The sequence below is a fragment of the Manis javanica genome, chromosome 11 (assembly GCF_040802235.1).
Source record: "Manis javanica isolate MJ-LG chromosome 11, MJ_LKY, whole genome shotgun sequence".
NCBI lineage: Eukaryota > Metazoa > Chordata > Mammalia > Pholidota > Manidae > Manis > Manis javanica.
The window spans coordinates 56,990,132-57,013,062 of record NC_133166.1 but is presented as its reverse complement, the minus strand read 5'-3'; the positions used below and the strand labels follow the sequence as shown (position 1 = coordinate 57,013,062).

The following is a 22,931-nucleotide window of genomic DNA, read 5'->3' as shown; positions in this document are numbered from 1 at the left end:
ATATCCTCTTGTTGGACTGATCTCTTTATCATTATGTAATGTCCTTTATCTCTTGTTACTTTCATTGTTTTGAAGTCTACTTTGTCTGATACTAGTACTGCAACATCTGCTTTTTTCTCCCTGTTCTTTGCATTAAATATCTTTTCCCATCCCTTCACTTTTAGTCTGTGCATGTCTTTGGGTTTGAGGTAAGTCTCTTGTAGGCAGCATATAGGTGGGTCTTGCTTTTTTATCCATTCTGTTACTCTGTGTCTTTTGATTGATGCATTCAGTTCATATACATTTAGGGTGATTTTTGAAAGATATGTACTTATTGTCATTGCAGGCTTTAGGTTCATGGTTACCAAAGGTTCAAGGTTAGCTTCTTTACTATCTTACTGTCTAACTTAACTCACTTATTGATCTATTATTTCTCCCTTCTTATTCCTCCTCCTCCATTCTTCATATGTTGGGTATTTTATTCTGTGCTCTTCTGTGTTTCCTTCAACTGCTTTTGTGGGTAGTTGATTTTATTTTTTGTCTTTAGTTAGTATTTGGTTGATCTGCGTTCTTGCTGTGATTTTATTTTCTCTGGTGACATCTATTTAGCTTTAGGAGTGCTCCCATCTAGAGCAGTCCCTCTGAAATACCCTGTACAGGTGGTTTGTGGGAGGCAAATTCCCTCAACTTTTGCTTGTCTGGGAATTGTTTAATCCCTCCTTCATATTTAAATGATAATCATGCTGGATACAGTATTCTTGGTTCAAAGCCCTTCTGTTTCATTGCATTAAATATATCATGCCATTCTCTTCTGGCCTGTGAGGTTTCTGTTGAGAAGTCTGATGATAGCTTGATGTGCTTTCCTTTGTAAGTGACCCTTTTCCTCTCTCTAGCTGTCTTTAATACTCTCTCCTTGTCCTTCTTCTTTGCCATAATATTTATTATGTGTCTTGGTGTTGTCCTCTTTGGGTCCCTTCTGTTGGGAGTTCATGTGCTTCCATGGTCTGAGCAACTTTTTCCTCGCCCAGTTTGGGGAAGTTTTCAACAATTATTTCTTCTAATACACTTCTATCCCTTTTTCTCTCTCTTCTTCTTCTGGTACCCCTATAATGTGAATATTGTTCCATTTGGATTGGTCACACAGTTCTTTTAATATTCTTTCATTCCTGGAGATACTTTCATCTCTCTCTGTGTCAGCTTCTCTGCATTCCTGTTCTCTCATTTCTATTCCATTAATGGCCTCTTGTTCCTCACTCAGTCTGCTCTTAAGTCACTCTAGAGATTGTTTCATTTCTGTAATCTCCCTCCAGACTTCATCCCTTACCTCTTGCATATTTCTCTAAAGATCCAACAGCATGGTTATGACCTTTATTTTCAATTCTTTCTCAGAGAGATTGGTTAGGTCTATCTACCCTGACCCTCTCTCAGGGGTTGTCTGAAGTATTTTTGACTGGACTCAACTCATCTGTATTTTCATGGTGATAGATGCAGCTGTAGGCCAGTTGCACATGTGTCAGCTGGTAGAACTAAGTCCTTTCCTGCTTGCTTGTCACCTTGCCCTTCTCTGCTGTCTGTGTCAGTTACCCACACTCCTGAAGCAGCTTCCATGTTAAGCTCCTAAGCTGCTGTGTGCAGGGTCTCCATCAGAGTAATGCAGAGCACTGCAGGGAGTGGCAGGCATGCCAAGTGCACTCTACCGTGAAAGTGGCACACCTGCCGGGCAACTCTGTACTGACAGTGGCCTTTGTGTCTGGGCTGGGCAGCTATGTGCTGGGCTGAGTGGCTGCTGGGGATGCGGCTGCTCCTAGGCTGCTTCTCTGCCACTGCTGCCAGCTCCCGTGGGCCTCTCCCAGGCCCCTCCAGTGCCACCACCACCGGCGCACGAGGGCCGCTCCCATGCAGCTTGGTCGCCGCTGCTGCTGGCTTGCGCACACCACTCCTTGTCCCCTCTGGTGCTGCCGACATATGCTCACACAGGCTGCTCCCTGCCCCCTCCAGTGCCACCTCCGCGGGCTCCTGCAGGCCGCTCTGTCGCTGCCACTGCCGTTCCTCATGGGCCAGTTCCAGGCCACCCAGTGCTGCCTCTGTGGGCTTGCATGGGCCACTCTGTTGCAACTGCCACCACCTGCCCGTGTGGGCTGGCCCCAGGCTGCTTAGTCTCCACCACCAGAGGCTCATGCAGGTCACTCCCGGGCCCCTCTGGCACTGCATCCCCCAGCATGTGCTGCCACTTTCCCACTACTAGGCCAGTGTGTCAGAGTCTGCACCAGTTGGGGGAACAACTGGCAGGATGCTTAATACTGTGAGGGGCTTCAGAGCTGCCCTGCTGCCCAGGGGGTTAGGTCACCTAGAGTTCCCCAGGTTCCAAGGTTCTGGGGTTCATGTGTCGGGACGACTTCATCCAGCTGTGAGGTCCCTGTCTCTTTAAGACTTGCAAAAAACACTCGCTTTTCTTTTGTCTCAGGGGTGCTGGTTGCAGGGACCTGCTCACAGGTGTTACTTTTCCGTTCCTCTAATATCCAGCACCTCATGCACTGTGTGTCTGTGCTCCTGGTTTGGATTACTGGAGCTGGTTGTTTAGAAGTCCTGGGCTTTCACTCCCTCTCTGCTCTGACTCCTTTCTTCCCACTGGGGTCTCAGGTAGGGGGGCGTTAGGGTCCCACTGGGCTGTGGCTTATATCTTAGCCCCTTTGTGTGATGCTGAGTTTTCACAGATGTGGATGTAGCCTGGCTGTTATACTGTATCTACTGGTGTTCCTTTTAAGAATACTTATATTTGTTGTATTTTCAAAAATATATATGTTTTGGGGAGGAGATTTCTGTTGAACTACTCATGCCGCCATCTTGGCTCCTCCTCATAACTGCTTTTTGAAAGTCTTAAAGGGACAGGATCCTCACTGCTGTACATAAGCATCCAGGCACACTCAGCTCAGCAGCTGGGAGTCCCCGAGAACTCCAGGTGACCTAATTCCCTGGGAGGAAGTGTGGCTCTGAGGCACCTCATGGTGATAAACAACCTCCCATCCATTTCCCATTCCGGTGCAGTCCCAATAGCAGGGGAGCAGCCTCCACCCAGAGCTTCCACCACAGTCACCAGGCCAGACGCAGAGGCCCCATTGGCATGCAGCAGCCCATCACAGGCCAGTAGGGGTCGCCATTCTCACAGGAAAGGAAAATGACCAGCAAGCGGGAAGGGAATTTGTTCTCCCAGCTGACACATGTTCCAACTGCCCATGACTACTTATATCACTATGAAAAGGAAGAAGAATTTATTCCAGACTGGAATCACACAGACAACCCCAAAAAAGGAGCCTGGGGAGATAGATTTAACCAATCTTCCTGAAAAAGAATTGAAAACAAAGGTCATAACCATGCTGATGGATCTTTAGAGAAATATGCAAGAGGGAAGGGATGAAGTCCAGAGGGAGATTACAGAAATGAATCCATCTCTGGAGCGACTTAAGAGCAGACTGAGTGAGGAGCAAAAGGCCATTAATAGAATAGAAATGAGAGAACAGGAATGCAGAGAAGCTGACACAGAGAGAGATAAAAGTATCTCCAGGAATGAAAGAATATTAAGAGAATTATGTGACCAATCCAAATGGAACAATATTCACATTATAGGGGTACCAGAAGAAGAAGAGAGAGAAAAGGGATACAAAGGGTCTTTGAAGAAATAATTGCTGAAAACTTCCCCAAACTGGGGGAGGAAATAGCCTCTCAGACCATGGAAGCACACAGAACTCCCAACACAAGGGACCCAAGGAGGGCAACACCAAGACACATAATAATTAAAATGGCAAAGAAATCTGTAGCTTTCCTATACACTAACAATGAACCAATAGAAAGAGAAATCAGGAAAACAATTCCATTCACCATTGCATCAAAAAGAGTAAAATACCTAGGAATAAACCTAACCAAAGAAGTGAAAGACTTATACTCTGAAAACTACAAGTCACTCTTAAGAGAAATTAAAGGGGACACTAACAGATGGAAACTCATCCCATGCTCATGGCTAGGAAGAATTAATATCGTCAAAATGGCCATCCTGCCCAAATCAATATACAGATTTGATGCAGTCCCTATCAAATTACCAACAACATTTTTCAATGAACTAGAACAAATAGTTCAAAAATTCATATGGAAACACCAAAGACCCCGAATAGCCAAAGCAATCCTGAGAAGGAAGAATAAAGTGTGGGGTAGATCTCACTTCCCAACTTCAAGCTCTACTACAAAGCCACAGTAATCAAGACAGTTTGGTACTGGCACAACAACAGAGCCACAGACCAGTGGAACAGAATAGAGACCCCAGATATTAACCCAAACATTTATGGTCAATTAATATATGACAAAGGAGCCATGGACATACAATGGGGAAATGACAGTCTCTTCAACAGATGGTGCTGGCAAAACTGGACAGCTACATGTAAGAGAATGAAACTGGATCACTGTCTAACCCCATACACAGAAGTAAATTCAAAATGGATCAAAGACCTGAATGTAAGTCATGAAACCATAAAACTCTTAGAAAAAATCATAGGCAGAAATCTCTTGGGCATAAACATTAGCGACTTCTTCATGAACATATCTCCCCAGGTGAGGGAAACAAAGGCAAAAATGAACAAGTGGGGTCATATCATGCTGAAAACCTTCTGTACAGCAAAGGACACCATCAATGGAACAAAAAGGTACCCTACCAAATGGGAGAATATATTCATAAATGACAGATCTGATAAAGGGTTGACATCCAACATATATAAATAGCTCATGTACCTCAACAAACAAAAAGTAAATAACCCAATTGAAAAATGGGCAGAAGAGCTGAAAAAAATGTTCTCCAAAGAAGAAATTCAGATGGCCAACAGACATATGAAAAGATGCTCCACATCGCTAGTCATCAGAGAAATGCAAATTAAAACCACAATGAGATATCACCTCACACCAGTAAGAATGGCCAACAGGCAAAAGACAAACAACAACAAATATTGGTGAGGATGTGGAGAAAGGGGAATGCTCCAAACTACTGGTGGGAATGTAAATTAGTCAACCATTGTGGAAAGCAGTATGGAGGTTCCTCAAAAAACTAAAAATAGAAATACCATTTGACCCAGGAATCCCATTCCTAGGAATTTACCCTAAGAATACAGCAGCCAAGTTTGAAAAAGTAACATGCACCCCTATGTTTATCACAGCACTATTTACAATAGCCAAGAAATGGAAGCAACCTAAGTGTACATCAGTAGATGAATATATAAAGAAGATGTGGTACATATACACAATGCAATATTATTCAGCCATAAGAAGGAAACAAATCCTACCATTTGCAACAACATGGATGGAGCTAGAGGGTAGTATGATTGGTGAAATAAGCCAGGCAGAGAAAGACAAGTACTGAATGATTTCACTCACATGTGGAGTATAAGAACAAAGAAAAAACAGAAGGAACAAAACAGCAGCAGAATCCCAAACCCAAGAATGGACTAACAGTTACCAAAGGGAAAGGAACTAGGGAGGATTGGTGGGAAGGGAGTGATAAGGACGGGGAAAAAGAAAGGGGACATTATGATTAGCATGTGTAGTGTGGTGGGGTCACAGGGAGGGCTGTGCAACACAGAGAAGACAAGTGATGACTCTACAGCATCTTACTATGCTGATGGACAGCGACTGTAATGGGGTTTATGGGGGGACTTGGTGAAGGGAGGAGTCTAGTAAACATAATGATCCTCATGTAATTGTTGATTAATGATACAAAAGAAAAAGGAACCTTTAACCATACTTAGATTAAACAATAAGAATAGCCATGATCATGTAACAGAATAGAAAGGTGAATGGAGAAGAAAAGTAAATACATTAATTTATTTATATCTGTATTGTGAAAAAGAATAAACAGGAAGAAAACACCATAAGATCTGATTTGTGGAATCTGACACACACAAAGGCAACCAAGCTCATAAATGCAGAGAACATTTTGGTGATTGACACATGTTTGGGGGGTGGTAAGGAGTAAGAGGCTGGGGAAAATGCTGAAGGGGCCAAAGAGAAAACTTCCAGCTTTAAAATAAGTAAATCCTACTTCAGGATTAAAGATGGCAGCATGAGAGAAGAGACAGAGGCTTCCTCATAAAACTGGATGCAATTAGAAACTTTAATTGGCACAACTAATCCTGAGAGAGCAACAGGAAAGAGCACAGCGTCAGACTGCATACACCTGGAGAAAAGAGCAGACCTCACCGAATGGGGTAATGTACCAGAAGTGTGGCTCCACAGGACCCAAGCCCTTCCCCCACCCCAGGTCACTGGCAGGAGGAAGAGAAATGGAGCAGGGAGGGAGTGGAAGGCTTGGAACTACTGAATATGTAGCTCCAGAGATCTGCTCTGGGAGCACAAACCTACATTTTATGGTGTTTTCATGAGACTCGCATGACTACCGAGTTGGAAAGTTAATATAGGCAGAGTTCCTGGGGAGACTGGGGTTCCGGCTGCTTGTGGAAAGCAAGGATCCATATCCGGCTGCTCTGGGACAAAATCATACATGTGTGACCAGCCCACTGGCTCATGCAGTGGAGACAGGCAAAGCAGCATGCAGGTGGGGAACAGATCTTTCCTTCTCCCAGGTACCAGTACCAATCCCCTGTGACCCCCGACATTGCTTCAGAAGCTGAGTAGCTCCAGAATAGAGCTTCTGGACACTAGAGGGTGCCATATACAAACATGAAACACCAAAAGAACCTTGTCCAGAGTAAAATAATTACTAGAACTCCTGAGAAAGATTTAAGTGATATGGACCTCACGACTCTTCCTGAAAAGGAGTTCAAAATAAAAATCATCAACATGCTAATGGAGGTACAGAAAGACATCTAAGAACTCAGGAATGAATTCAGGTTGGAGATCCAATAATTGAAGAACATGATGGAGGGTATTAAAAGCAGGTTGGATATGGTGGAGGAGACAATAAATGAAAAAGAAACTAGAGAAGAGGAATACAAAGAAGCAGAGGCACAGAGAGAAAAAAAGATCTCTAAAAATGAAAGAATATTGAGAGAACTGTGTGACCAATCCAAGTGGAACAATATTCGCATTATACGGATACCAGAAGAAGAGAGAAAGGGATAGAAAGTGTCTTTGAGGAGGTAGTTGCTGAAAACTTCCCCAACATGGGGAAGGAGATAGTCTCTCAGGCCATGGAGATCCACAGGTCTCCCAACACAAGGGACGCAAGGAAGACAACACAAAGACATATAGTAATTAAAATGGGAAAGATCAAGGATAAGGACACACTGTTAAAAGATGCCAGAGGGAGAAATAAGATCACATACAAAGGAAAGCCCATCAGGCTAACATCAGACTTCTCAGCAGAAGCCATACAAGACAGAAGGGAGGGGCATGATGTATTTAATGCCATGAAGCAGAAGGGCCTGGAACCAAGATTACTTTATTCAGCAAGATTATCACTTAAATTTGAAGAAGAGATTAAACAATTTCTAGATAAGCAAAAGCTGAGAGAGTTTACATCACACAAACCATTTCTGCAGTCTATTTTGAAGGGACTGCTCTAGCTGGAAGTGTTCCTAGGGCTCGATAGCTGTCACCAGAGGTTGTAAGACCATGGTAGGGAGGGTGGAGCAGCTGATTGAGAGGCAAATGCAAAATTAAATTGACTATCCCCAAAGTCAATCAAGGGATAGACAAAAAGTACAGAATTTGATACCTAATATATAGAGAGAATGAAGGAGGAAGAAAAAGGACGAGAAATAGAAAAGAACCTTTAGATTGTGTTTGTAACAGCATACTAAGTGAGTTAAGTTAGACTCTTACATAGTAAGGAAAGTAACCTGGAACCTTTGGTAACTATGAATCTAAAGCCTGAAATGGCAATACGTCCATACCTATCGATAATCACCCTAAATGTAAATGGACTGAATGCACCTATCAAAAGACACAGAGTCACTGAATGGATAAAAAAACAAGATCCATCTATATGCTGCTTACAAGAGACTCACCTCAAACTCAAAGACATGCACAGACTAAAAGTCAAGGGATGGAAAAAGATATTTCATGCAAACAATAGGGAGAAAAAAGCAGGTGTTGCAGTACTAGTATCAGACAAAATAGACTTCAAAACAATGAAAGTAACAGGAAACAAAGAAGGACATTACATAATCATAAGGGGCTCAGTACAATAAGAGGATATAACCATTATAAATATATATGCACCAAACACAGGAGCACCAGCACATTTGAAACAAGTACTAACAGAACTAAAGGAGGAAATAGAATGCAATGCATTCATTTTAGGAGGCTTCAACACAACATTCACTCCAAGGGACAGATCCACCAGACAGAAAATAAGTAAGGACAAAGAAGCACTGAACAACACACGACAACAGATGTACCTAATAGACATCTATAGAGATCTATACCAAAAAGCAACAGGATACACATTCTTTTCAAGTGCACATGGAACATTCTCCAGAATAGACCACATACAAGGACACAAAAGAGCCTCAGTAAATTCAAAAAAATTGAAATTATGTCAACCAACTTTTCAGACCACAAAGGTATAAAACTAGAAATAAATTGTACAAAGAAAGCAAAAAATGACAGCAACACAAAGCCACAACTTCTGTGGGACGCAGTGAAAGCAGTCTTAAGAGGAAAGTATATAGCAATCCAGGCATATTTAAAGAAGGAAGAACAAACCCAAACGAATAGTCTAACATCATAATTATCAAAACTGGAAAAAGAAGAACAAATGAGGCCTAAAGTTAGCAGAAGGAGGGACATAATAAAGATCAGAGAAGAAATAAACAAAATTGAGAAGAATAAAACAATAGAAAAAATCAATGAAATTAAGAGCTGGTACTTTGAGAAAATAAACAAAATAGATAAGCCTCTAGCCAAACTTATTAAGAGAAAAAGAGAATCAACACACATCAACAGATTCAGAAATGAGAAAGGAAACAGCACGATGGACCCAACAGAAATACAAAGAATTATTAGAGAATACTATGAAAACCTATATGCTAAGAAGCTGGAAAACCTACAAGAAATGGACAGCTTCCTAAAAAAATACAACCTTCCAAGACTGACCAAGGAAGAAACACAAAATCTAAACAAACCAATTACCAGCAAAGAAATTAAAGCAGTAATCAAAAAACTACCCAAGAAAAAAAAACCCTGGGCCAGATGGAGTTACCTCGGAATTTTATCAGACATACAGAGAAGACATAATACCCATTCTCCTTAAAGGTTTCCAAAAATAGAAGAGGAGGGAATACTCCAAAACTCATTCTATGAAACCAACACCATCCTAATACCAAAACCAGACAAAGACCCCACCAAGAAAGAAAATTACAGACCAATATCCTTGATGAGCGTAGATGCAAAAATACTCATTAAAATATTAGCAAATCGAATTCAACAGTATATCAAAAGGATCACACACCATGACCAAGTGGGATTCAACCCTGGGATGCAAGGATGGTACCACATTCAAAAATCCATCAAAATCATCCACTACATAAACTAAAAGAAAGTGAAAAACTGCATAATCATCTCCATAGATGCTGTAAAAGCATTAGACAATATTCAATATCCATTCATGATAAAAACTCTCAGCAAAATTGGTATAGAGGGAAAGTACCTCAACATAATAAAGACCATGTATGATAAGTCCACAGCCAACATCATACTGAACAGTGAGAAGCTGAAAGCTTTTCCTCTAAGATCATGAGCAAGACAGGGATGCCCATTCTCCCCACTGTTATTTAATATAGTACTGGAGGTTCTAGCCATGGCAATTAGACAAAACAGTGAAATACAAGGAATCCAGATTGGTAAAGAATAAGTTAAACTGTTACTATTTGCAGATGACATGATATTGTACATAAAATTGCCTAAAGACTCCACTCCAAAACTACTAGAACTGATATCAGAATACAGCAAAGTTGCAGGATACAAAATTAACACACAGAAATCTGTGGCTTTCCTATACACTAACAATGAACCAATAGAAAGAGAAATCAGGAAAACAATTCCATTCACAATTGCATCAAAAAGAATAAAATACCTAGGAATAAACCTAACCACAGAAGTGAAAGACCTCTACCCTGAAAACTATAAGACACTCTTAAGAGAAGTTAAAGAGGACACTACCCAATGGAAACTCATCCCATGCTCTTGCTTGGAAGAATTAATATCATCAAAATGGCCATCCTGCCCAAAGCAATATACAGATTTGATCCAATTCCTATCAAATAACCAACAACATTCTTCAACAAACTGGAACAAATAGTTCAAAAATTCATATGGAAACACTAAAGACCCCAAATTGCCAAAGCATTCCTGAGAAAGAAGAATAAAGTGGGAGAATATCTCACTGCCCAACTTCAAGCTCTACTACAAAGCCACAGTAATCAAGACAATTTGGTACTGGCACAAGAACAGAGCCACAGACCAGTGGAACACACTAGAGACTTCAGACATTAACCCAAACATATATGGTCAATTAATTTTCAATAAAGGAGCCATAGACATACAATGGGGAAATGACAGTCTCTTCAACAGATGGTGCTGGCAAAACTGGACAGCTACATATAAGAGAATGAAACTGGATCACTGTCTAACCCCATACACAAAACTAAATTCGAAATGGATCAAAGACCAGAATGTAAGTCATGAAACCATAAAACTCTTAGAAAAATCATAGGCAAAAATCTCTTAGACATAAACATTAGTGACATCTTCATGAACATATCTCTCTGGGCAAGGAAAACAAAAGCAAAAATGAACAAGTGGTACTATATCAAGCTGAAAAGCTTCTGTACAGCAAAGGACACCATCAATAGAACAAAAAGATACCCTATAGTATGGGAGAATATATTCTTAAATCACAGATACGATAAAGGCTTAACATCCAAAATATAAAAAGAGCTCATGCACCTCAACAAACAAACAGCAAATAATCCAATTAGAAAATGGACAGTGGAGCTGAACAGTTTTCCAAAAAAGAATTTCAGATGGCCAACAGACACAGGAAAAGATGCTCCACATCTCTAGTTATCAAAGAAATGCAAATTAAAACCACAATGAGATGTCACCTCACAACAGTAAGGTTGGCTACCATCGAAAAGACAAACAAAAACAAAACAAATGTTGGTGTGGTTGCGGAGAGAGGGGAACCCTCCTACACTGCTGGTGGGAATGTAAATTAGTTCAACCATTGTGGCAAGCAGTATGGAGGTTCCTCAAAATGCTCAAAATAGACTAACCATTTGACCCACAAATTCCACTTTTAGGAATTTACCCTAAGAATGCAGCACTCCAGTTTGAAATAGACAGATGCAACCCTATTTTATCACAGCACTATTTACAATAGCCAATAAATGGAAGCAACCTAAGTGTCCATCAGTAGATGAGTGGATAAAGAAGATATGGTACATATACACAATGGAATATTATTCAGCCATAAGAAGAAAACAAATCCTAAAATTTGCAACAACATGGATGGAGCTAGAGGGTATTATGCTCAGTGAAATAAGCCAGGTGGAGAAAGACAAATACCAAATGATTTCACTCATCTGTGGAGTATAAGAACAAAGGAAAAACTGAAGGAACAAAACAGCAGCAGAATCACAGAACCCAAGAATGGACTAACAGTTACCAAAGGGAAAGAGACTGGGGATAATGGGAGTTTAGGGAGGGATAAGGGCAGGGAAGGAGAAAGGGGGTATTATGATTAGCATGTATAATGTGTGGGGTGGGGATAAAGGGAGGGCTGTGCAACACAGAGAAGACAACTAGTGATTCTACAACATCTTACTATGCTGATGGACAGTGACTGTAGTGGTGTTTGTGGGGGGAGTTGGTGTAGGAGAGAGCCTAGTAAACATAATGTTCTTCATGTAATTGTAGATTAATGAGAACAAATTTTTTAAAAGATAATAAATAAATGAATAAATAAGTCCTGGGGATGTAATGTATGACATGGTGTCTATAATTAACAATGCCATAATGCTGTATTGCACAAGATTAAATCTTAAAAGTTCTCATTATAAGAAAAAATAATCTAACTATATATGGTGACAGATATTGACTAGACTTACTGCAATGTTACAAATATCAAATCATTATGTTGTACACTTAAAAAAACAGGGGAAAACTCACTGTATAATTTCATTAAGTCATAAAAATTAAAGGATTATTTCTATATGTGGTTTAAAAAGTCTATATAAAATAAAGCATGGATGCACTGATGGACAGTGACTGAATTGGGATATGGGTGGGGATTTGATAATATGGGTAAATGTAGTAACCGCATTGTTATTTCATGTGAGACCTTCATAAGAGTGTATATCAATCATACCTTAATAAAAATAAAATAAAATAAATTTTAAAAAACATGATTCAGACCAAAATCTCACAAACCCCAGAAAAAGGGCCAAATGAAACTGAACTCACCAATATTCCTGAAATATAGTTGAAAATAAAAATTTTCAACATGCTTGTGGAGGTACAGAAAAATACTCAAGAACTCAGGAATGAATTTAAGTCAGAGATTCAATCATTAAGAAATTCAATATCTGAAATGGAGGGATTTAAAAGCAGATTAGGTATAGTAGAAGACATTCTACCTAATAGAAATTAGAGAACAGGAATACAAAGGTGAGGCACTGAGAAAAAAAGGAAATTTAAGAATGAAAGAATATTGAGAGAAATGTTTGACCAATCCAAACGGAACAATATTCATGTTATAGGGATACCAGAAGAAGAAGAGAAAAGGGGATAGAAAGTGTCATTGAGGAGGGAATTGCTGAAAACTTCCCCAATCTGGGGAAGGAGATAGTCTCTCAGGCCATGGAGATGCACATATTTCCCAACACAAAGGACCCAAGGAAGACAGCACCAAGACATATAACAGGTAAAATGGCAAAGATCAAGGATAAATACAGACTTTTAAAAGCAGCTAGAGAGAGAAAAAAGATCACATACAAAGGAAAACCCATCAGTCTGCCATCAGTCTTCTCAACAGAAACTCACAGGCCAGAAGGGAGTGGCATGATATATTTAATGCAATGAAGCAGAAGGGCCTTGAACCAAGAATACTCTAACCAGCAATGTTATCATTTAAATTTGAAAGAGGGATTAAACAATTTTCAGATAAGCAAAAGCTGAGAGAATTTACCTCCCACAAACAACTCCTACAGTACATTTTGGAGGGAAGTGTTCCTAAGGCTAAATAGATGTTATCCAAGGGATAAACAAAGAGTACAGAATATGATTCACAACATACAAAGAATGGAGGAGGAAGAAAAAGGAGGGAAAAAAGAACCTTTAGGTTGTGTTTGTAATAGCACATGAAGTGATTTGAATTATATGGTGAGATAGTAACAGAATTGCCCATGAACATTTCATAACTATGAATCTAAAGCCTGTAATGTCAATGCATACCTAATGATAATCATCCTAAATGTGAATTGTCTGAATGCACCAATCAAAATACATAGAGTTATGGAATAGATTAAAAAAAAACAAGACCCATCTATATGCTGCCTACAAGAGACTCACTTCAAACCCAAAGACATACACAGACTGAAAGTAAAGGGATGGAGAAAGACATATCATGCAACTAATAGGGAGAAAAAAGCAGAAGTTGCAGTACTTCTATGAGACAAAATCGACTTCAAAACAAACAAAGTCACAAGAGACAAAGAAGGACATTACATAATCATAAAATGATCAGTCCTACAAGAGGATATAACCATTATAAATATTTATGCACCCAACACAGGATCACCTGCATATGTGAAACAAAATACTAACAGAATTAAAAGGGGAAATATAATGTTATGCATTATTTTAGGAGACCTCAATGCTCCACTCACTCTGAAGGACAGATCAACCAGTCAGAAAATAAAAACAGATACAGAGGCACTGAACAACACATTAGAACAGATGGATCTAACAGACAACTGCCAAACTCTCCACCCAAAAGCAGCAGAATACATATTCTTCTCAAGTGCACATGAGACATTTTCAAGCATAGATCATATACTAGGTCACAAAAAGAGCCTCAGTAAATTCAAAAAGATTCAAATTGTACCAAGCAGTTTCTCAGACCACAAAGGTATGAAACTAGAAATTAATTATTGAAAGAAAATTATTGAAAGCCCACAAACAAATGGAGGTTTCACAACATGCTCCTAAATAACCAATTGATCAATGACCAAATAAAAACTGTGATCAAGCAATATATGGAGACAAATGACAACAATAATATAACAACACAAAATCTGTGGGATGCAGTGAAGACCATGCTAAGAGGGAAGTATATTGCAATACAGGACTATCTTGGGAAAGAACAATCCCAAATGAACAGTCTAAACTCACAATTAATGAAACTAGAAAATGAAGAACAAATGAGGTCCAAAGTTAGTAGAAGGATGGACATAATATAGATAAAGCAGAAATAAATCAAATTGAGACTAAAACAATAGAAAGAATTAATGAAAGTGGGAGCTGGTTCTTCAAGAAAATAAACAAAATACATAAACCCCTAGCGAGACTTATCAAGAAAAAACGAGACTCTATACACATAAACAGAATAAGAAATGAGAAGGGAAAAATCACTATGGATACCACAGAAATACAAAGAATTATGAGAGAATACTATGAAAAATTATATGTTAACAAACTGGATAACCTAGAAGAAATGGACAAATTTCTAAAAAAACACAACCTTCCAAATTTGACCAAGAAAGAAACAGAAAATCTGAATAGACCAATGATCAGCAAAGAAATTGAATTGGTAATTAAAAAGCTACCAAAGAAGAAAATCCCTGGACCAGATGGTATCACTGCTGAATTGTATCAAACATTTAGTGAAGACCTAATACCCATTCACCTTTTCCTAAAAGTAGAAGAGGGAATACTCCCAAACTCATTCAGTGAGGCCAACATCACACTAATACCAAAACCAGGCAAAGGCACCACAAAAAAAGAAAATTACAAACCAATATCCCTGATGAACTTAGATGCAAAAGTACTCAACAAAATATTAGCAAACCAAATTCAAGAATACATAAAAAAAGATCATCCATCATAATTAAGTGGGGATTCATTCCAGGGATGCAAGGATGGTAAAACATTTGAAAATCCATCAATATCATCCAGTACATCAACAAAAAGAAGTACAAAACCACATAATCATCTTCATAGATGCTGAAAAATCATTCAATATAATTCAACAACCATTCATGATAAGAACTCTCAATAATATGGGTATAGAGGCAGGTACCTCAACCTAATAAAGGCCATACATGATAAACCCACAGCCAACACTATCCTTAACAGCAAGAAGCTGAAAGCTTTTCCTTTAAAATTGAGAACAAGAAAAGGATGCCCACTCTCCCCATTTTTATTCAACATAGTTCTGGAGGTCCTAGCCATGGCAATCAGACAAAACAAAGAAATAAAAGGTAGCCAGATTGGCAAGGAAGAAGCCAAACTGTCCCTGTTTGCAGATGACATGACATTGTACATAAAAATCCCTAAGGAATCCACTCCAAAACTACTAGATCTAATATCTGAATTCAGCAAAGTTGCAGGATACAAAACTAATACACAGAGATCTGTGGATTTCCTATACACTAATGATGAACTAGCAGAAAGAGAAATCAGGAAAACAATTCCATTCATAATTGCATCAAAAAGAATAAAATACTTTGGAATAAACCTAATGATGGAAGTGAAAGACCTACACCCTGAAAACTACAAGAGACTGTTAAGAGAAATTAAAGAGGGCACTAATAAATGGAAATTCACCCCATGCTCTTGGCTAGGAAAAATTAATACTGACAAAATTGCCATCCTGCCTAAAGCAATCTACAGATTCAATGTAATTCCTATCAAAATCCCTACAGCATTCTTCAATGAACTAGAACAAATAATTCTAAAATTCATATGGAAAAACAAAAGACCCTGAATAGCCAAAGCAATCTTGAGAAGGAGGAATAAAGTGGGGGGAAATATGCTCCCTGACTTCAAGCTCTACTACAAAGCCACATTAATCAAGACAATTTAGAACTGGCACAAGAACAGACCCATAAACCAGTGGAACAGAATTGAGAGCCCAGATATAAATCCAAGCATATATGGTAAATTAATCTGCCATAAAGGGGCCATGGATGTACAATGGGGATATGACAGCCTCTTCAACAGCTGGTGTTGTCAAAACTGGACAGGACATGTAAGAGAATGAAACTGGATTATAGTCTAACCACATAAACAAAAGTAAACTCAAAATGGATCAAAGCCCTGAATATAAATCATAAAACCATAAAATTCTTAGAAAAAATTTCGGCAAAAATGTCTTGGACATAAACATGAGTGACTTCTTCATGAACATATCTCCCCAGGCAAGGGAAAGAAAAGCAAAAATGAACAAGTGGGACTATATCAACCTGAAAAGCTGCTCTACAGGAAAGGACACCATCAGTAGAACAAAAAGGCATTCTACAGTATGGGAGAATATATTCATAAATGACATATCCCATAAGAGGTTGACATCCAAATTATATAAAGAGCTCATGCGCCTCAACAAACAAAAAGCAAAGAAGCCATTTAAAAAATGGGCAGAGAAGCTGAACAGATACTTCTCCAAAGAAGAAATTCAGATGGCCAACAGGCACATGTAAAGATGCTTCACATCACTAATCATCAGAGAAATGCAAATTAAAACCACAATAGGATATCATGTTATACCAATTAGGATGGCCAACATCCAAAACACAAACAACAACAAATGTTGGTGAGAATGTGGAGAAAGGGGAACTTTCCTACACTGTTGGTGGGAATGTAAACTAGTTCAACCATTGTGGAAAGCAGTGTGGAGATTCCTCAAAAAGCTCAAAATAGAAATACCATTTGACCTAAGAATTTCAATCCTAGAAATTTACCCTAAGAATGCAGTAGCCTAGTTTGAAAAAGATATATGCACCCTTATGTTTATTGCAGCACTATTTACAATAGCACAGAATTGGAAGCAACTTAAGTGTCTATCAGTAGATGAATGTATAAAGAAGATGTGGTACATATACACAATGGAATATTATTCAGCCATAAGAAGAAAACAAATCCTACCATTTGCAACAACATGGATGGAGCTAGAGGGTATTATACTCAGTGAAATAAGCCAGGCAGAGAAAGACAAGTAACAAATGATTTCACTCATCTGGGAGTATAAGAACAAAGAAAAAACTGAAGGAACAAAACAACAGCAGACTCACAGAACCCAAAAATTAACTAACAATTACTGAAGGGAAAGGAACTGGGAAGGATTGGTGGGAAGAGAGATACAAGGGGAGAAAAGGGGAGTATGATTAGCATACAAAATGTAGTGGAGGGGGACATGGGAATGGCAGTATATACAGAGAAGACAAGTAATGATTCTATAGCATCTTACTACACTGATGGACAGTGACTCTAATGGGGTATGTGGGGGGGACTTGATATTATGGGGAGTCTAGTAACCATAATGTTCAAGTAATTGTACATTAATGATACCAAAATTTAAAAAAACTAAAAATAAAAGATAAAATAAATAAGCCACAAAAAGAAGAGGTTTAGGGGAAAACAGGGAGTGACTGCTAATGGGTACTGGGTTTCTTTCAGATATGATGAAAATGTTCTGAAATGTGGTAATCATTGCACTATTCTGTGAACATACTAAAAATCAAAAACAAGAATTGTACACTTTAAATGGGTGGACTGTATGGTAAGTGACTTATATTTCAACAAAGCTATTATAAACATGTACATAGAGAACATAATGTAATTTATCACAATTAAAACTGTTTTTCAATGTTAAAAAAGACAGTTTATCTGTCTTTCAGTAGCTGTCCAGTTTTGCCAAAAACAGCTGTTGAAGAGGCTGTCATTTCCCCATTGTATTTCCATGGCTCCTTTATCATATATTAATTGACCATATATGATTGGGTTTATATCAGGGCTCTCTAGTCTGTTTCATTGGTCTATGGGTCTGTTCTTGTGCCAGTACCAAATTGCCTTCATTACTGTGGCTTTGCAGTAGAGTTGGGGATCATAATCCCCCCAGCTTTATTCATCCTTCTCAGGATTGCTTTGGCTATCCTGGGTCTTTTGTGAATCCATATGAATTTTAGAATGATTTTCTCTAGTTCATTGAAGAATGCTATTGGTATTTTGGTAGGAATTGCATTGAATCTATAGATTGCTTTAGGCAGGATCGCCACTTTTGACAATATTAATTCTTCCTATCCATGACCCTGGGATGTGTTTCCATTTATTGGTATCATCTTTAATTTCTCTCATGAGTGTCTTGTAGTTTTGAAAGTATAGGTTTTTCATTTCTTTGGGTAGGTTTATTCCTAGTTATTTTATTCTTTTTGATGCAACTGTGAATGGAATTGTTTTCCTGATTTCTATCTCTGCCAGGTCATTGTTAGTGTATAGAAATGCCACAGATTTCTGTGCATTAATTTTGTATCCAGAAACTTTGCTGAATTCAGATAATAGATCTATAGTTTTGAAGTGGATTCTTTAGGGTTTTTTATGTATAATATCATGTAATCTGCAAATGGATAGTATAACTTCTTCCTTGCCAATCTGGATGCCTTTTATTTCATTGTGTTGTCTAATTGCCATGGCCAGGACCTCTAGAACTACGTTGAATACAAGTGGGGAGAATCAGCATCCTTACCTTGTTTCCAATCTTATATTAAAAATTTTCAGCTTCTCTCTGTTAAATGTGATGCTGGCTGTAGGTGTGTCATATATGTCCTTTATTATGTTGAGGTACTTGCCCTGTATACCCATTTTGTTGAGAGTTTTTATCATGAATGGATGTTGAATTTTGTCAAATGCTTTTTCAACATCTGTGGAGATGATCATGTGGTTTTTGTCCTTTTTGTTGATGTGCTGGATGATGTTAATGGATTTTCTAATATAGTAGCATCCTTGAATCCCTGGAATAAATCCTGCTTGATCATGAGGGATGATCTTTCTGATGTATTTTTGAAGTTGGTTTGTTAATATTTTGTTGTGTATTTTTGCGTCTATGTTCATCACGAATATTGGTCTGTAATTTTCTTTTATTGTGGTGTCTTTGTCTGGTTTTGGTATTAGAGTGATTCTGGCCTCATAGAATGAGTTGGGAAGTATTTCCTCCTCTCCTACTCTTTGGAAAACTTTAAGGAGGATGGGTATTACGTCTTCACTAAATCTTTGATAAAATTCAGCAGTGAAGCTATCTGGTCCAGGAATTTGTTCTTAGGTTGTTTTTTGATTACCACTTCAATTTTGTTGCTATTAATCGGTCTATTCAGATTTCTGTTTCTCTCTGCGTCAGCCTTGGAAGGTTGTATTTTTCTAGAAAGTCGTCCATTTCTTCTACATTATCCAGGTTGTTAGCATATAATTTTTCATAGTATTCTCTAATAATTCTTTGTATTTCTGTGGTGTCCATATTGATGTTTCCTTTCTCATTTCTGATTCTGTTTATGTGATTAGACTCTCTTTTTTTCTTTATAAGTCTGGCTAGGGGTTTATCTATTTTGTTTATTTTCTTGTAGAACCAGCTTCTGCTTTCATTGATTCTTTCTATTCTTTTATTCTTCTCAATTTTATTTCTGCTCTAATCTTTATCATGTCCCTCCTTCTCCTGACTTTGTTCCTCATTTGTTCTTCTTTTCCTAGTTTTGTTAATTGTGAGTTTAGACTGCTAATATGGCACTGTTCTTCTTTCCTGAGGTAGGCCTATTTTGCAATATACTTTCCTCTTAGCACGGCCTTGGCTGTGTCCCACAGATTTTGTGGTGTTGAATTATTGTTGTCATTTGTCTCCATATATTGCTTGATCTCAGTTTTTATTTGGTCATTGATCCATTTATTATTTAGGAGCCTGTTGTGAAACCTCCATGTGTTTATGGGATTTTTATTTTCTTTGCATAATTTATTTCTAGCTTCATACCTTTGTAGTCTGAGAAACTGATTGGTACAATTTCAAACTTTTTAAAATTTACTGAGGCTCTTTTTCTGACCTAATATATGATCTATTCTTGAAAATGTTCCATGTGGACTTGAGAAGAATGTGTATTCTCCTGCTTTTGTTTGGAGAGTTATGTAGATGTCTGTTAGGTCCATCTGTTCTAATATGTTGTTCAGTGCCTCTGTGTCCTTACTTATTTTCTGCCTGGATGATCTGTCCTTCAGAGTGAGTGGAGTGATGAAGTCTCTTAGAATGAAAGCATTGCATTCTGTTTCCCCTTTTAATTCTGTATTTGTTTCACATATGTAGATGCTCATGTATGGGTGCATAAATATTTTTAATGGTTATATCTTTTTGTTGGATTGACCCCTTTATCATTATGTAATGTCCTTCTTTGTCCCTTGTGACATTCTTTATTTTGAAATCTATTTAGTCTGGTACAAGTACTGCAACTCCTGCTTTTTTCTCCCTATTACTTGCATGAAATATCTTTTTATATCCCTTCACTTATGGTTTGTATATGTCTTTGGGTTTAAAGTGAGTCTCTTGTATGCCACATACAGATGGGTCCTTTACTTTTATCCATTCAGTAACTCTATGTCTTTTGATTAGTGTATTCAGTCCATTTACATTTAGGGTGATTATTAATATGTATGTACTAACTGCTATTGCAGGCTTTAGATTTGTGATTACCAAAGGTTGAAGGTTAACTTCCTTACTATCTAAGAGTCTAACTTAACACACTTATTATGCTATCACAAACACAATCTAAACATTCATTACTTTTTCTCCTCTTATTTCTTCCTCCTCCATTTTTTATGTAATAGGTATCATAATCTGTACTCTTTGTCTATCCCTTGATTGACTTTGGGGATAGTTAAATTAATTTTGCATTAGCTTAGTAATTATCTGTTCTACATTCTTTACTGTAGTTTTATTACCTCTGGTGATAGCTATTAAACCTTAGATACACTTCCATCTATATCAGTCCCTCAAAAATATACTGTAGAGATGGTTTGTGAGAGGTAAATTTTCTCAGCTTTTGCTTATCTGGAAATTTTTTAATACCTCCTTCAAATTTAAATGATAATATTTCTGGATAAAGTAATCCTGGTTTGAGGCCCTTCTGCTTCATTGCATTAAATACATCATGCCACTCCCTTCTGGCCTGTGATGTTTCTGCTGAGATATCTGATGGTAGCCTGATGGGCTTTCCTTTGTATATGATTTTACTTCTCTCTCTGGCTGCTTTTAGTTGTCTGTCCTCATCCTTGATCTTTGCCATTTTAATAACTGTATGTCTTGGTGTTGTCTTCCTTGGGTCCCTTGTGTTGGGAGATCTGTGGATCTCCATGGCCTGAGGGAATATCTCCTTCCCCAGATTGGGAAAGTTTTCAGCAACTACCTCCTCAAAGACACTTTCTATCTCTACTTTTTCTCTCTCTACTTCTTCTGGTACCCCTATGATGCGAATATGGTTCCATTTGGACTGGTCACACAGTTCTCTCAATATTCTTTCATTCTTAGAGACCCTTTTTTCTCTCTGTGCCTCATCTTCTTTGTATTCCTCTTCTCTAGTTTCTATTTCATTTATCGTCTCCTCCACCATATCCAATCTGTTTTTAATACCCTCCATTGTGCTCTTCAATGATCAGATATCTGACCATAATTCATTCCTGAGTTCCTGAATATCTTTCCATACCTCCATGAGCATGTTAATGATTTTTATTTTGAACTCTCTTTCAGGAAGGTTCATGAGGTCAATGTCATCTTTCTCAGGAGTTGTATTACTTTAACTTTGAACCATGTTCCTTTGGCACTTCATTTTTGTATATGGCGCCATCTAGTGTTTAGAAGCTACTCTGTGGATCTGTTCAGCCCCTTAAGCAATGTCTGGGGTTGCTAGGGAGTGGTATTGGTGCCTGGGGGTAGGAAAGAGCTCTTTTCTGCTTCCCAGTTGCTATGTCTGTCTCCACTGCCTGAGCCAGTGGATCGAGCACACGGGTATATGCCTCTATGTTTTGCATTTGTAGTTGCTTTAGACAGATCTTCCCTCTGGCTGGCCTAGTGCCAGGGTAGCATTTGCCAGTTTGTGAGCCAGGTAGGCCTGGCCAGGAGATAGGCACAAGTAGGCTGCATATCACAGAGGGGTTCCTTGGAGCTGTGTAGACAGCCAGGGAGCTGGAGCACCTGAAGATTGTGAAAGCTCCCAACCTCCTGAGCAAAGCGCACCTGTACAATTTTGTCTACCTGTCCTTTCTCCTGAGCAGTAAGCTCTGTGCAATCCTTGTCCCTTTAGCAGCCCTCTTGCTAAGGGCTTCCTGTTAGGAAGTATCTCAGGCTGCCTGCCTTTCTTTTATTCCAGAGCAGTCGAATATGGATCCCTGCTTTCTACAAGCAGCTGGAATCTCAATCTTTCCAGGAATTCTGCCTGTCTTAGCTTTCCAATCCCCTAATCATGAGAGTATCATGAAAGCACCATGAAATGTAGGTTTGTGTTCCCAGAGCAGATCTCTGAAGTTAGGTATTCAGCATTCCCAAGCTTCCACCCCCTCCCCGCTCCATTTCTCTTCCTCCTGCCAGTGAGCTGGGGTGGGGGAAGGGCATGGGTCCCACCCAGCCACAGCTTTGGTACATTATCCTGTTCTGTGAGATCTGCTCTTTTCTCAAGGTATGCAATCTGGCACAGTCCTCTTTCCTGTTGCTTTTTCAGGATTAGTTGCACTAATTATGTTTTTGTATTATATGCTGTTTTAGGAGGGAGTCTCTGTCTCACCTCTCGTGCTGCCATCTTTAATCCTCTCCCATATGAATTTTATAACTATTTGCTCTAGTTCATTGACTTATGCCATTGGCCTTTTTATAGTGATTGCCCTGAACCTATAGATTGCTTTAGGCAGGATGGCCATTTTGAAAATATTAATTC

General features: G+C 38.7%; 1 long non-coding RNA gene across 1 annotated transcript in view; it reads left to right on the top strand.

Annotated features, from left to right (window-relative positions):
- LOC140844276 (uncharacterized) overlaps positions 1-22,931 on the top strand; it is a 414,430-nt gene that overhangs the window by 301,659 nt on the left and 89,840 nt on the right. The gene's annotated exons all lie outside the window — the stretch shown is intronic.